Genomic DNA, 17,832 nt, shown 5'->3' on the forward strand with positions numbered 1-17,832 from the left:
TCCTCATGTAATTAAAACTTCCAAGTTATCCTTTCTAAGCTCTTCCTTCTAGGCAGTTTCTGCCACTTTATTATAGAGCTTGCTCCACAGATTCCCATTTTCCACTCTTCCTCTCTCAGAATTCCTGCAGATATTAGAAGGGGAAATCCCCCCTGATGTGACTACTCCTTTCACTATCATATCACTGATTATGCAGCCCACCATTGATATATACCCTTCCTTGGTTACCTTCTTTTTCCCTATTTGTCTCAATGTCTTCTTTTTGTGTCCACGCTCTCCCATCCCCCAGGTGCCAGTAGCTCCCAAAATTTCTGACTTCCCACCTCCAAAAGTAGGATGAGTGGTCTTCTCGAGCATCAATTCCCTTAGACCACACCTAACACATGGTCCTCATCTCCCTCCACAGAGCATCTCTCCTCATACATAGGAGCATTTCTTCAATGGAACCCCTCACACTACCAAAGCAAGACCTCCTTTACTTCTTCCCCCTTTTAATCCTTTCCCCTTTCTCCTTCCCCCCTTCTCTGCAGGCTCTTCTTTTCCCCAAGACCACAGGGGTCATGTCCTCCTCGCTGCTAGCTCCCAACTTGACCCAGAGACATTACACACTCTCTTCTAATCCCTTCATGCTCTCCCCTTTTCCATGTACCCTCCAATTTTGTAATTGAGTCCCACAGAAAACCAGTAGTTCACCTGTAGGCAGGTTCTGTCTATAATGCCTCTGGCCTACTTCTTCACTGTTACCTACACTGAACTTCTGCCTTTATAACTGTCTGTCTTCTTGTGTACATTCATTTAAAAATGTTGCTTGCTGGTCTATCTGCTGTCACTGTTGCTGTCCTTGGCTGCTGCTTTTGTTTGCTCTGCCTGTATTTCTGTCATCTGGGGTATTAGAAAAGCAAATATTCTACTCAAGTCTGATTTTCTTTTCAAGAATGTGTCACATGTCTCTTTATTTTTAAATGGTCATCTGTTTTCATGTATGATTAAGCTCAGATTTGCAGGATAGGTCATACTGGCCTACGTCCTGAACTTCATTGCTCTTTGGAACACATTATTCCATTTCCTCCTGTGTTTTCTTATGCATACAGAGTAGTCTTGTGTTAGTAATATTTCCTTTCCTTTGTATTTGAAGGTCTTTCTCCTGACTGCATGCAAAACTTAATTTTTCTGACTTAAATTGTTAAATTTAACCACTATGAATCTGAAGTTTAAAACCTTGGGTTTTTTCTGGAGACAATCTATGAATTGTTTCAATTGGTATTTCATTTTCTGTGGTCAGAAGTGTTGGGCCATTCTCTTTTATTGTTTCTTGAATTGGGATATTCAGATGTTTCATCATGTCGTGTTCTTCTGGGAGATCTGTGATGATTAGATTGTCTCTGTGCATCCTGTCTTTGAGATTAGTATGTTTTGCTTGCATAGTAAGTATATTTTGTTTTAATGGGTTTTTTGGTTTCTTTTTTTCTAGATTGTTCTTCACTTCTGTATCTTTGTATTCCCAAACCAATATTCTCTCTTTTGTTTCTTTGGTGAAATTTTGCCACCATGGATTCAAGTTTCCCTATTCTGTTCATTGTTTTTGCAGATCAGGCCATATATTCATCTCCTATAATTCTCATTTCTCTTTTGAACTACTTAGGAACTGCATGTTGTAGTTAGGGTTCTCTGCCTCATCAAGTGTTGGTTCATTTGCCTTTGTTTTGCAGTCTTTATTCATAAATGCCTGAACTCATTTACTAGATACAGAGGCCACATTTCCTTCTGTTGTTAATGCTTTCCCTATTGATTTATCTATTTATGTTCAAGGTCTTTAAGTTTTCTTCTGACATATCTGGTAATTTCAGTATTTCTGCTCTGCTACCTATTTTCCCCAGTTGCTCAGTTTCTGACTTTCTTCCCCTCTGATGGTGGTTTCCTTGAGGGCTAGATCATAAAGCGTCTCAGACTCCTCCCACACTGGGTTATTCATGGTTCACCAGTCTAGGCATCTGTCTCCAGTAATTTTGAGGGGGACAGAATTTTTTAAATTAATTTATTTTGATTTATCAATAATCATTTCCATATTTCCAAATTTTTCTCCCTCTCCCTCCCCACCACCCTTCCCAAGATGGTGCACAATCTGATATAGGCTATACATTTACATTCCTATTAAACATATTTTCACATTAGTGATGTTGTAAGTAAGAATTAGAACCAATTGGAGGAACCACCAGAAAGAGGAAACAAACTCAACAGAAGAAAAAGAAAATAGCAAATAGTATGCTTCGATTTGCATTCAAACTCCACAGTTCTTTCTTCAGATGTGGATAGCAGTTTCCATCACAAAGCCTAAGTTTATCAATATTAGTCATCTCACAACATGGCTGTTATCGTGTATAACGTTCTCCTGGTTCTACTCACTTCACTCAGACCATACAAAGTCTTTCCAGGTTTTTCTGAAGTCAGCCTGTTCATCATTTCTTATAGCACAATAGTATTCCATTACATTCATATACCACAACTTGTTCAGCCATTCCCCAGTTGATGGGCATCCTCTTAATTTCCAATTCTTTGCCAACAGAAAAAGAGCTGCTATGAATATTTTTGTATATGTGGGTCCTTTTTGCATTTGTATGATCTCTTTGGGATATAGTCCTAGAAGTGCTATTGCTGGGTCAAAGGGTATGCACATTTTGATAGCCCTTTGGGCATAGTTCCAAATTGCTCTCCAAAATGGTTGGTTCATTTCACAACTCTACCAACAATGCATGAGTGTTCCAATTTTCGAGAGGGACAGAATTGACCCCAGCTATATGCTAAGTTCTTCCCTGAAGCTTAATGAAGTGCCCCCCCACACACACAGTGTGTCCTGTCCCACTCCCTCTGTTCCTCAGTTCTCATAAGGAGCAGCTATACTGGCACTACAGGGATTGATTTCTACTGTTTGGGTCTCTGAGACTTTAGGGAAAAGGATGGGGTATGGAGTTGAGCTGTTTCAAGCTCAGACACATATCCTGCCCTTTTTCCTCTGTTCTTCTACTCTCCTACAGAGATATTTCATAGCATTGAATGCTACCTATGGTAACATGGTCTTTTGTGGCCCCGGCAAAGTTCTGCCACTGGGAGACTATATGCATTGGCTGTCAGCCTTAGCAAACTTCTGCAGCCTAGAACTGGAATCTCCATGGCATTGAAAAGAGAGGACAGCCTGGGGTGTGGGGTTGGGTTTTGTTGTAAGCCCATGTATTGGTTCTTTGGGTTGGTTTGTGCAGCCTCCCTGCTGATAGGTAATGGGGGAGGAGGTGCTAAGTGAGCTCAGGGAGGTTTTTTGTTTTGTTTTATCTGATATTGGACTCTTAATGTTTCAGACGATGGAGACAGTTGAAGTTATTTTTATCTCTGATGCATAATTCGTTTTGGAGAGGTTTGCAAGATCATGGGAATCAGAGAAAATATCTAGTTCTGGATCTTGTTGGTCACATGACCTTGAAGTCTCATCTTAAACTTTTGAAAAAATTTTGCATCTTGAGTCTGACATGCAGTATTTTAGTCTTCCCTCTCAGCTTCCTGTTATTTGCAAATTTGATTTGTAGGCCATCTTTAATTTGTTGGCCATCCAAAGCAGCTCTTAACCACATTTTCCTTCAACTAAGTCACTGATAAAATGCTCAACAGCCAAGGGCTAAGAATAGAGCAATCCATTAGATACTTCCTCCCCAGATGATACTCAGTTGTTAATGACTACTCATTCAACCATTTTTATTTCACCTAATTATATCATTTAACCCACATTTTTCCATCTTTTCCACAAGGATAGCATGCAGAGCTATAACTAGGGTGAGGAGATTGGGGCACTGAAATTTAGAGGTTGTTCATAGCAATTACTTCCAGCAGAAACAGAAAAACCTAACTTAGAAGCTAATTAACAAAAACAATTATTAAAAATAGGAATCAACAAGATACTAGGTTTTCTCTACCCCATTTCCAAGTGGCCACATCTCAGTCAAACTCTTTCCTAGCTCAGACCAATCATGCTCCTCTCCCACACTTACACAATTAGTAACCTTTTTGCCAAATGTTCCAAGGTCCCTGCCTCCCTCACACTGGCCATTTTGGCCTAGAGTCTCTCCCTACCTCCATTCCTTCATTAGAATTTTTCTTAAATTTTTGATTTGAGAGTACTGTTTGTGAAGCTGTTCTAGGTATCTATTTTTTTTACTATTATTATATTATATTATGTGTATATAACATTATATATACTATAAATTACTATTTATAGCTCAGATAATCTGAGATAACTTTGATAAATACTTTATTGAAACCTAAGGATACTAATTCTACACTATTCCCTAATCTCATCGATCTACAAAGCTATATACCTATTCTCGATGGTCATGTTAGTTTTACTATTTCCCTTTCTAGAGGCTTAAAAATGATCCCTTTAATATGTTTCATATTTTTATAGGAGTTAAGATTAAACTTGCCTGCCTTTTACATTGAATACTAATTCCTTTTGTGAAAATCAGGACGTTTGCCCATTTTTGCTGCAGCAGAACTTCTGTCCTCTATGATTTTTCAAAGACAATTGATATCTGCTCAGTAATCCTACTGTCAGTTCTTTCACTGTTTTACAATCTAGTTAACATGGATCTGATGACTTGAACTCATTATAGGTAGTTAGGTACTAACTCCTTATAGACCCTTTCCCATATTTTTATCTTCCTTCCTGGCCTAAAGATGCACACCTCAGCAGAGAAGAAAGGAGAAGCAAAAGGAGTTATCATCTTGCCATCTCTTTCAAGGAATTGTCCCAACCCTTCTTTGACCTTCTTGTCCCCAAACTCTTGACATAAAATTCTTCTTTTTGTTGTTGTTTGCATTCATCATCAGCTTCCATTCATTCTGAATGTTAAGGTCCCAGCACTATTTTTATAGAACTTTGTCACTTTTTTGTATTCATCCTCTAATACCTGACTTGTGCATTCACATAGATCTATTTAAACAGCTTCCTATTTTCTTCATAACTGTAATAGTTTATTTCTGTATTTTTAGAATTTCATGCTTGAGCGTGCCATATCCTTTTTAGGTCAATTCGCCTTCAGAATTTTAGTCTATTCTCTAAACTTTTTAGAAAACTTGCTCTTCCTTAATATAGGAAGAGCAGCTTTCCTGTAATTCAAATTCTAAGTTGAAGCAGTAACTTCCTGTCAAGGTTCCCATTATTTCTATTTCAGTGATTAGTTCCTATCAGAATTAAGTTTAGAATGGCAATTTTCCTCCTTGCTTCTTCCATTTTTTTGAATAATGTAATCGTCATTGAGTCAAGTCAAAAATTTATTTAACTTTTCTGTTTTTGGCAAAGAGAGAACTCCAGCAGATGTCCAGATAATTTATGCTCCCCATAACTATATTATATCATAACTCCATGCCAAGTATATATGATCTTTTCCCTGAAGCTGCTATTTCCTCCTTCTGTCCAGGCAGATCACAGGATTATAGATTTAGAGCTGGAAAGAACTTCATTGGTCATCTAGTTCAACTCTCTCTTTTGATAGATGAAAAAACTGAACCCCAGAGAGGTAACTCAGCTCTAAATGACACGGTGGACAGAACATTTGGCCTGGAGTCAGGAAGATCTGAGTTCAAATCCAGCTTCAGACACTTTCTAGTTGTGTGACTCTGAACAAGTCACTTAACCTCTGTCTAATAATAATGATAGCTAAAATTTAAATAGCTCTTACCACATGCTAAGTGCTTTACAATTATTATCTCATTTGATCCTCACAGCAGTCCTAGGAGGTAGGTGCTATTATTATCCCAGTTTTGCAGATGAGGAAACTGAAGCAAGTAGTGGTTTCTTCAACCCTAAAATTGGGATAATAATAACACCTACTTCCTGGAGGTGCTGTGAGGTTCAAGTGAGATAATATTTGTAAAGCACTTAGCACAGTGCCTGGAACATAGTAGGCACTTAATAACAATTGGTTTCCTTCCTTCCTTCCTTCCTTCCTTCCTTCCTTCCTTCCTTCCTTCCTTCCTTCCTTCCTTCCTTCCTTCCTTCCTTCCTTCTTTCCTTCCTTCCTTCCTTTCTTCCTTCCTGCCTTCCTTCCAAAGGTCACATGGGTATTAAATAGCAGAGACAGAATTCAGATCATGCTTCTCTGAATCCACAGCCAACACTCTGATCTTCCTAGCTGCTAAGGCCCTTGTTCTATGACTAACCTAATAACTACCTTACATTTATTTTATTTGTATTCTGTATATGCTGTATATGTATATGCTATCTTTCCTGATAGAATGTGAGCTCTTTAAAAAAAAGATTATTTTATTTTTTTGTCTTTGTACTCCCAGTGCCAAGCATAGTGCCTGGCACATAGTAGATGATTAATGGGGATTTTTCAATTGACGGTATTACCTTGTCTCTCCCATGACAATATTGCTTCTGTTCAATTAAATTTCACAAACATGTAGTGCTTGCCAAGTATAAGTCATTATGTTCAATTTTGAGGATATAGACACCAAAACAAAACCGTTCTTGCCCCCAAAGAGCTTACATTCTTTTCCTCACCAAATGCTCTATATAGCATATGGAATCTTTTCTGTCCTAGATTTTCTTGCATTAATTTATCTTTTTCATTTAAATTTTCATTTTCATTATGAACTTAGAGATCAATAAACAAATATTTCAGTATGTATGGAATAGTAGAAAAAGATTTATATGTGTGTACACAAACACACACACACACACACACACACACACACACACACACACACACACACACACACGGTGGCACAGTACACCGAGCACTGGGGCCTGGAGTCAGGAAGACCTGAATTGAAGTTCTGCCCGAGATACTTACTAGCTGTGTGAACCTGGGCAAGTCACTTAACCCTGTTTGCCTTAATTTCCTTATCTGTAAAATGAGCCATAGAAGCAAATGACAAAACACTATTGTATCCCTGCCAAGAAAACACCAAAAGGGTGTTTTACTAAAAAATGACTAAACAACTAAAACATATATTTACATACATATATACATATATATATACATATATATTTTATTTATACATACATATATATTTTAGTATTTTATTGATGTTTGCTTTTTCCCTTCTTTTTCTCTCACTTTTTATCTCTATCACTAAGTCCTTTCAAAGCTTATTAGGGTGGCTTAGATGAGACAACTTTTCTTGCATCTTTAGTGTAAGTGTGGAAAAGAATGTAAGGATGGGAGTGAGTTGAAAGATTGGTTCATAATATGGAGGTTGTTCTTTCAGTTGGGCACCTTGGTAAGAGGAATAGGCCATGAATATTGAGCTGAACTCCTCTGGACTTCTCCATCATGCCCCCAAAAAGCTCTCATCCTGGAAGATCACTTTTTTGAACATTGGAGTACCTCTGCGCCCTCTGATTGGAAGTTGGGGGGTTCCTCCTAGAAGCTCTATTTAGAGAGGGCACTCAGATAAGTTATCTTCTCATTTCCCACCAGGCTACACTCTTCTGGATCTCTCCATCAATCCTACCTTGACCCCCTCCTCAAGCTGGGTATTCCTCCCCTTCACATTAACCCCACCTTTTCATCTTCCTTTTATGTGTGTTGTCTTCCAGTTAGAATGTAAGCCCCTTGAGGGTAGAAACTGCCTTTTTTTAATTGTATTTGTGTTCTTAAAGTTTAGTACAGTGCTTGGCAGACAGTAAGCACTTAATAAGTGCTTCTTGACTCCCTGTCTGACTACTCCTTGTTGATAATGTATAATAGAAAGAGGGCTAGATTTGGCATCAGAAGACAATGGGTTCAAATCCTAGCTCAGGTGGTGGGAGACTTTGGACAAATCACTCAACCTCTTTAATCCTCAGGTTTCTCATCCACAAAATGAGGGAGTTGAGCGATACAGTTTCTAAGGTTTCTTTTAGTTCTAAACCTATGAGCCCATGGTTTTAAGAATATATCACATCACCTCCAGGGCTATTTCCTCGGATCTCTCCCAGTGGCAGATTAGGTCACCAACGGACAGCTGACCACCACTGCTCTCAGGGTTCTAGAATATGACTCTGGGAGTAATCCTGAGAGTCACTGGATTTTCTACCACTATAGCTCACATTACCTCACCAGTGTGTTTCCCACTGATTATTAGGTAGGCTTAATTAGCTTTTAGAAAGGGAGTTCAGATATAGCAAAGACAGTTATAGAAACATCCACCCAAACCAGGTGTTCATTTTCCCCTTGTGCACACAAGAGGAGAGTGGGCTCAAACTTAAATAACATACATGGCTAAAGTATAAGCTTATTTTTAAAAATTTTGAAAGAAATTTTATATTTCCCCCCAATTACATGTAAAAGCAATTTTTAACTTAAAATTATTTTTGAGTTCCAAATTCCAACTTCTCTCCCTCCCTCCCTGAGAGAAGGGGAGCAATTTAATATAGGTTATTACATGTTCAGTCATGCAAACCATATTTCCAAGTTAGTCATGTTGTGAAAGAAAACACAGACATAAAACCCGAGAAAAATGAGTAAAGAAAAAGTATGCTTTGATCTGCATCCAGACTTCATCAATTCTTTCTCTGGAGGTGGGTAGCATTTTGTAATCACGAGTCCTTTGGAATTGTCTTGGATCACAGTACTGCTGAGAACAGCTAAGTCATTCACAATTGATCACCATACAATATTGCTGTTACTGTTTACAATGTGCTCCTGGTTCTGCTCATTTCACTTTGCATCAGTTCATGTCTTTCCAGGTTTTTCTGAGAGCATCCTACTTGTCATTTCTTATAGCACAGTAGCACGATTCCATCATAATCATATACAACTTGTTGGGCCATTCCTCAGTGATGGATATCCCCTCAATTTCCAATTCTTTGGCACCACTAAAAGAGCTGCTAGAAATATTTTTGCGCATATAGGTCCTTTTCCTTTTTGCTTTTTATCTCTTTGGGATACAGACCTAGTAGTGGTATTGCTGGGTCAAGGGTATGCAAAGTGTAAACTTATTGCTTCTGGTCACTGAAAGTCCTTTTCTCCTTTCATGAACTCCCCATTAAGTTCCTTTTAGGTGTAACTCACTGCTGGGCTCTGAGTGCCATTGTCCTTTTAGAGTACTGAAGATGTCTTTCCTTTGTATACCTAATTTGTCCTTCATGTATCTCTCAGCTCTTGATGAAAATACTGCTGAATCTCTAATGGTAGGCTCTGGTGGTCATTGGTAGGAACTCTAGACAGTACAACCTTTTGAAGTTTACAAGGTTATCATCACCTTGTGACAGTGAGGGAAAGGGAGGGAGAGCTAGAGAAAAGCTCTCTTTCCCACTCTTCTTCCAAGGTTAATTCCCTCTAAGTATTCTTTAGCTGCTGGATTTGACCACCACTCTACTGACCTGATCTGAAAATGTGCCATTCTGAGCCACTATCTAATTTATACTTAGGCCAGAGGTATGTGTGGTTCTTTCAGCCAATATCAGCTAGATATTTTGTTTGTCATCATCTGCTCTCATCCTTTGAACTAAAGCTCCTATGATACTTTCCAACTAATTAAGGAAGTAGTCACACATACTTTTCTTTTGAGTGATTGGCTGGTTTATTTCAAAAGTCTGGGTTTTCTGTGATTCACACACCCTCCCACATATGGAGGAATCTTTAGGTAACATGGATTTTCATGGCAGAGGACTGCCATGAAAATTATCCTATGTGGATTGGCCTGAACAAAATTTGCCCAGATCTCATAGAAATGTCCTAAGTTCTGGTTTCTCTCTTCAGTTATTTTTGGTTATGTTTTGATAGGAACATTTAGCTTTGTTGTTGTTTTTTTAAGGGGCCTATGAGCATAAACTCAAAGGACTCTTTACTGGCATTTCCTGGCCTAGAAACAATAAAAGCAACAGAAGAAAGCAGAGCTATTATGAGAAGGGGAAGAGAATATCATTACTAAGTATGCAAAGACTCTGACCTCATCAATATGACTAATCCCTCTAATGGAACAGCCTTCATTTCTTGGTTTTTCCTTAGTGGATAGGTAAGTTAATTCTTTTTTAATGGTTTTAGATCTCATTTAGCTCTTCACAATTCCACTGTGTTTGATACAATCAATACAAAAATTATCCAGAAACATTAGCATCTAGAAGACTCAGTATTTATAGGAAAGAGCTATTCTATTTAGACTCTGTGCTGGACCTCTCTCAATGATAGTGCCAAATACCTTTAGTGAGTCTATATCTCCCTGTTTTATGTTTCATTTGATATTAGTAATCAGAAGATCATCAAAGTTATCTCTGTTGTTACATATTTCAAGGAATCTTAAGCAATTTTAACATATGTGTGGTAGGTACCTCTTTGAAGAAGAGTCTTTAAAGCTGTATTTTACTGTAACAAATGATTTTTTATAGTCAACAAACAGTAAGACTTTAAGATCCTGTATTTGCTACAATTTTGAGCCAACTTTTTGGCTGTAAAGATGTGGTCTGATGTAGAATATGATTTCTACAAGCCTGCCTCTTCCCCTTTCATACCTTCAACCAAGATGGCTTTGATAAATGTATAGCTTATTGTCATAAAGGACTTATACAGATTAGAAAGTGGGGATAGGAAAGGTAGGGATTGTTAAATTTTGTTGCTGATACTAATAACCGGGTTCATGATTTTATCTAGCATGTAATATCCTGCCCTCTTTTCATATCTTAACAACTATTTCATCACTACCCTTAAAACTATATCACCTCACACCCTGACTCCTTTTTTAAAAATTATTTTATTTTTAATTATGGAATAAAACAAGCATTTCTATAACATAGTATGATTTTTTTTAAAAAGAGGATGATTGCATATGAAACTGCAAATCTACTATGTATAACCTGCTATTCCTTTTTAATATACAACAGAGTTATCATGTAAATTTCTTTTTTTCTGGGGGCAGAGCCAAGATGGTGGAGTAAAAGCAGTGACTTGAGCTTTCCCCAAAACCACTCCAAATACCTGTAAAAAATGGCTCTAAACAAATTCTAGAGCAGAAGAACCCACAAAAAGACAGAGTGAAACAAATTTCCAGCCCAAGACAACCTGGATGTTTGATTGGAAAGGTCTATCACACCAGGCTGGGAGAGAAATACAGTTCAGTGTGAGCATGCACATAAAGACCAGGCCTCAGAGAACCTGAAGCAGGCCTCAGGGGACTGAATCACAGGCAGCTGTGGTGGTTTCCAGACTTCTCAACCCACAAACACCAAAGACAACTAGAAGGTCAGTAGGAAAAGTCTATGGCCACTTTGAGAGAGAAGCTCGGTCCTAGCCCCAGTCCCAGCTGCAGTCCCAAGGCAGTGGCTGCTTCCTGAGCTTGCAGCCCACAGACTGAGGGGAAATTCAGTGGCTGATCAGAGGGGGATTGCAAGGATCTCTTTGCTAGTGCTGAGGCAGGATTCTCTTGCTTTGCCTGTGCTTGGATCTGGGTCACAGTTCTGGGTGGTGATCCTGGGGCAAGGAGGAGCACTGGTATGGTGGAGCTGGTAGTGGCAGTGAAGAGAAATTCTCCTCACAGTTTCAAGGCAGGAAAGAGTGCTTGTGGTCACTCATAGACCAGAGCACAGGCCAGGAAAGGAGTAAACACCTCACTCTTGATCATACCACCTTGGAAGAACTAAAAACTTACAGGTCCCTAGAAGTATTTCTGAAAACAGCTACACAAAACTCCCGAAGATTGGACAGTCCATTCTCCATACTGGAAGCAGACCCCTACCTTAACAAAGAGTTTAAAACTCAAGAAATTGTCTGGGATCATGAGTAAACTATGCAAAAAAAAAAGTCAGACCATATAATCTTTCTTTGGTAACAAAGAAGATCAAAACATACAACCAGAAGAAGACAATAAAGTCAAAACTCCTGCATCCAAAGCCTCAAAAAAAAAAAAAAAAAGAATCAGTCCCAGGCCATAGAAGGGCTCAAAAATGATTTTGAGAAGCAAGTAAGAGAAGTAGAGAAAAAACTGGGAAGAGAAATGAGAGTGATGCAAGAAAATCATGGAAAAACTAGTCAACAGCTTGCTAAAGGAGACCCAAAAAAATACTGAAGAAAATAACACCTTAAAAAACAGCCTAACCCAAATGGCAAAAGAGATCCAAAAAGCCAATGAGGAGAAGAATGCCTTAAAAAGCAGAATCGGATTTTTTGGAAAAGAAGTCCAAAAGCTCACTGAAGAAAATACTTCCTTAAAAATTAGAATGGAGCAATTGGAAGCTAGTGACTTTATGAGAAATCAAGACACTGTAAAACAAAACCAAAAGAATGAAAAAAATAGAAGACAATGTTAAATATCTCACTGTAAAAACAACTGACCTGGAAAATAGATCCAGGAGAGATAATTTAAAAATTATTGGACTATCTGAAAGCCATGCTCAAAAAAAGACATCGTCTTTTAAGAAATTATCAAGGAAAACTGCCAGAAAATCAGAGGACAAAATAGAAATGGAAAGAATCCACTGATCACCTCCTGAAAGAGATCCTCAAAGGGAAACTCCTAGAAATATTGTAGCCAAATTCCAGAGTTCCCAGGTCAAGGAGAAAATATTGCAAGCAGCCAGAAAGAAACAATTCAAGTATTGTAGAAACACAATGAGGATAACACAAGATTTAGCAGCTTCTACATTAAGGGACCAGATATCTTGGAATATAATATTCTAGAGGTCAAAGGAGATAGAATTACAACCAAAACTCACCTACCCAGCAAAACTGAGTATAATATTTCAGGGGAGGAAATGGACATTCAGTGAAATAGAGGACTTTCAAGCATTCTTGATGAAAAGACTAGAGCTGAATAGAAAATTTGATTTTCAAATACAAGACTCAAGAAAAGCATGAAGAGGTAAACAGGAAAGAGAAATCATAAGGGACTTATTAAGGTAGAACTGTTTACATTCCTATATGGCAAGATATTTGTAACTCATGAGACCTTCGTCAGTATTAGGGTAGTTGGAGGGGGAAAAAAAGCATGTATAAATAGACTGATAGATAGAGGGCACAGGGTGAGTTGAAGATGAATGGGTGATATCTGGAGAATAAAATTAAGGGGTGAGAGAGGATTATACTGGGAGAAGGAGAAAGGGAGAGGTAGAATGGGGTAAATTATCTCACATAAAACAGACAAGAAAAGGCTTTTATAGTGGAGGGAAAGTGGGGGAAGGTGAGAGGTAATGAGTGAATCTTATTCTTATTGGATTTGGCTTAAGGAGGGAATAACATACACATTCAATTGGGTATGGAAAGCTGTCTTACCCTACAGGAAAATAGGGGGGAAGGGGATAAGAGTGGGGGAGAAATGATAGAGGAAAGGGCAGATTGGAAGCGGGGATAATCAGAAGCAAACACTCTCGAGGAGGGACAGGGTCAAAAGAGAGAATAGAATTATCAGGGAATGGGGTAGGATGAAGGAAAATATAGTTAGTTTTCCACAGCATGACTACTATGGAAGTGTTTTGCATGACTACATAAATATAAACTGTATTAAGTTGCTTGCCTTCTCAATGAGGGTGGATAGGAAGGGAGGAAGGGAGACAATTTGGAACCTAAAGTTTTAAAAACAAATGTTAAAAAATTGTTTTCACAGGCAACTAGGAAATAAGATATACAGGCAATGGAGTATAGAAATCTATCCTGCCCTACAGGAAAATAGAAGAGGAAGGAGATAAGAGAAGGGGGGGTGGAGATAGAAGGGAAGTTAGATTAGGAAGGGGTATTCAGAACACATGCTATCTTGGGGTGGGGGGAGGGATGAGATGGGGAGAAAATTTGGAACTCAAAATCTTGTGGAAGTGAATGTTGAAAACGAAAAATAAATAAATTAATGAATCTAAAAAAAATTTCCTTTTTTCTTTATTTTGTCTTCCCTCCCCTCCCCCCATGCCACCATTAGACATGAATATATATACGCACACACACACACATATACACACACATACATACATACATATACATATATGTAAAATTGTTCTATACATACTTTTATTTATCACCCTGACTTCTTTGGAGCATAATTAGTCTAATCTAGTTGTTTATTCCACCTTTGTTAAACCTAATGCCATTTCTACTTCTTCATGCAATTTATATGGAACTATGACCTTAAGGTTCAAATGCATCAGTTCTACTGTTGTCGATAGAAAAAAAAGAGTTGACTGCAGAAACATTTATAGCTCTTTTTCATTTTTTATCTATGGTCTTCTTTCTACTTTCAAGCTAAAATACTCTAAGGAATGATCTGTATCAATTAGATTTCTCTATAGACTTGTTTTTTCCTTGTATTGCTTTTCACTGTTTTATGAGACAATGTTGATCATAATCTTCCATCTTCATCTTCTATTAGATTTTACAAATTAGCTCCTGGTGTTTCTTTTGGTTGTTATATTTTTCCACTTGTTAAGAGATTAAATATTTGACAATTAAGGAAGTTTCTAGGCTCTGTTAATCTCCTTGTTATAATGATTGCTTTTCATCAGTCAGACTTTTTGTGAAATGATGACAGTTGGTATGTCAGTTACCTGTTCTTTCTTCCATTTCCCATTTTTCAGTATTAATAATTTATTTGTCAGATAGAGTTGTCTCAGTTAACATATCTTCTTGGTTTTTTTTCTTTTGTATTTAATATTGATTTTGAACTTTGCACTAACAAGGGAATGATCTGTCTGTGAACAGCTAATTTGGAAACGATTCACATTAGTATTTTTTGTTTGTTACTTTATAATCAATTTTATTTCTCTTATTCAGTGCTCATTATGTCCAATACTTCCTGGATCTATTCTTGAAGAAAATATTCATTGTATATAAGGTGTAAGGCTTCTCTGTATTCTGCCAGCCTTTGGCCTCTGTTATTTTTTCTTCCTGAACCATGTTTTTAAAAATATTTTTCCCTGTCCTCCTTCATGCACATTTTTTCATTGAAGTACAGAAGTACAAAAGGAATGAAAATTGCTACAAGCCCAAATCTTGTTTAAGCCATCTACCAGACAGGGAGTATTTTATTTAAAGGGTGAAGGACAAAGAGAACCTACCCAAGAACCACAGACAGGATTGAGGAAAGATCAATATATACATTCCCGTGGACTTCAAATCCTAGTGGCTGGTGTAGACAGCTTCCCCACAGGAAATTCTTTAGCACTTTCAGTGACTCAGACAATGGGGTTCTCACCACTTCCCTTGGGAATTTGGGCCATGTCTCATCTGTTTCTTCCTGGCTACTCAGCCACAAGCTCTCTTCCTATGAATACTACAACTTCCGTCACTTAAGCCACGAAGTTTTGATTCATCCCAGGAGGAACTTAAAGGAGGAACTCATGTCCTATAGTGACATCAGTCAGAGTCCCTGGTCCTCTAATTCAAGACAGGTCCAATGTTTATTTCTGCCCTGCTGAAAGTCCATCTTGCCAAAATTATCTTTGTCTTGTATTGATCAGAGTTCTCTTGGAATCACTGCCTTTCCCTCACTCGCACCACCATCAAAAGAACCCTAACCCTGAACAAGAAGAAGAAGAAGAAAGAAGAAGAAGAAGAAGAAGAAGAAGAAGAAGAAGAAGAAGAAGCATGATATAGCAGAAAGCATAGGACTCTGAGTCAGAAGACCCATTCCTGTTTCCTATTTCCTAGCTGTGTGACTATGAACAAGTCAGTTATTTAAGTCTTAGTTTCTTTGTCTATAAAATGGGATAATAATGCTAATATTACATATTATGTCATATTATATTGTATCATATCATATATTCTATTCTATTCCCTACCAGGAGAGATGAATAGAGAGAAAACCTGGAAGTCAAAAAGATCTGACCAGGTAATACATGCTGATTCTGGGCAAATCACTGAACTTCTCAGTACAAGCAATTTTCTGAAACCATAAGTCAGAGAGGAGTTGCTGATTTGTATTGGTAGGTGTTTCCTGGCAGGGAATTCCCTATACCAATGAAATTATACTTCTAAATCCCCTTCTCCACTCTTATGCCCATTATACCTCTCTCACCCAGTTGCTTCGAGGAAAACTTTTTTTTTTTTGATATTTTGCTAGGCAATGGGGTTAAGTGACTTGCCCAGAGTCATACAGCTAGTGAGTGTTAAGTGTCCGAGGCTGCATTTGAACTCAGGTCCTTCTGACTCCAGGGCTGGTGCTCTATTCATTGTGCCACCTAGCTGCCCTGGAAAACATTTTTTAAATCCTCATATATTATTTGAGTTATTATTATATACTTTGGTACTTCAGACTGTCTTCAAGACTTTCTGTGGCCCCCAAATGGATTATCCTGTGACCAACCTGGTTTTAAGCTCCTCTGAACTTAGCCAGTCCTTTCTTGTGCTCTAAGCCTTTTTAGCTTGGTGGGGCCAGCTAGAGCTAGACATACGCCTTGGAGAACACAGTGCTGTCTCCATGCCATGATAAAACATCGAAGAGGACCTCAGTGGAGGAGTTTTTGTTATATTATTGCCAAGTTTGGTGCAACAAACTGGATCTAATGCTTCTTACTTCCTATAAAAATAATTTTTCTGCTATCCCTTTCTCTCTCTGAAAAAGGGAGCCTTGAACTAGCTCCCTTGACTTGTACTAAGAATAGTGGCCTCAGGGATAATAGGTCAAGCAGTTAAAGTCCTGAAAATGCTCAGGACCTGGCCTCATAAACACCTTTTACTCCAGGATGAGAAAAGCCTTCTACATGCTATTCCATAAACAATGCAATTCCAAGTGAGCTTTTCCCTCTAATTAGCTGGTATTTGCTAAAACAGCTGTTATCTTTCTTATTGTAAAGTCCAGAGGAAAATGGATATTTATTTCCTAACCGTAATGGGGACTTGTTATTTAGTTCCATTTTTTTTCTTGACACCCCTACCCTCCTTGAAGGGAGCTATTACTTAGAAATGTTACCTCATTGGGTTACTAATTAAGAAAAGGTAATTCCTCTGATAACTGTAACCTCCTTGCCCATCCTTCACCATATAGCATCAAAATAGCAGTTTCTTTAGAGGTGCCAACCTCTTTTATTCCTCTCTCTAAACACACAACAGCAAAGTGTTTTACATAAGTTGTCGTGTCTGTCTGACATAACTGTGAGCTTGCTGCTGTTAGCCCCCCAGATGTCTTGGAATTTGGAGCCCAGCTCCTGGAGATAACATGGCTGAGTCACATCATTCTTTTGTGCTTTCTAACAGAAAGGCATTGTGAGATTTTATGTATTTAAAAGCACTTTGACCCTTTAGACCAATACCCTCTGACCCAGAAATCCTACTGCTAGGCATATATCACAAGGAAGTAAATGATAAAAAGAAAGGTCCTCATATAAACCAAAATAGCAACACTTTTTTGTAGCAGCAAAGAAATGGAACAAAGCGATGCCCTTGGTTGAAGAATAGTCTAACAAACTGTGGGTACAATAATATAATGAAATATTACTGTATCATAAGAAATTATGAAGATGAATATAGAGAAGCATGAGAAACCTTATATGAACTGATGCAAAGTGAAGTAAGCAACAAAAGGAATATATGTGTATATACATATACACACAATGACTATGACAGTGTAAGTGAAAAGAGCAACAAAATCACAGAAACTGAATGATTTCAAATTATTATGACCAAACTGGGTCCCCTAAAAGAAATATGAGAATGTACCTCCTTTCTTTGCAGAGATTGAGGATTCTAGGTATGAAATACTGCATACATATATAATGTCTGACTTTTTCAATGTATTGGTTACTTTCCCTGAACTGTTTCTCTGCCTCCCCCCCCCCCCCATTAAGGGATGGCTCTGTGAGAAGGGAAGGGGAGAATATGTTGGGTAATGAAGGTGATATAAAAAGCTAGAGGGATAGAGCACCAGCCCTGGATTCAGGAAGAC

The sequence above is a fragment of the Phascolarctos cinereus genome, unplaced genomic scaffold, assembly GCF_003287225.1.
Source record: "Phascolarctos cinereus isolate Bilbo 61053 unplaced genomic scaffold, phaCin_HiC Scaffold_1;HRSCAF=81, whole genome shotgun sequence".
Classification (NCBI taxonomy): domain Eukaryota; kingdom Metazoa; phylum Chordata; class Mammalia; order Diprotodontia; family Phascolarctidae; genus Phascolarctos; species Phascolarctos cinereus.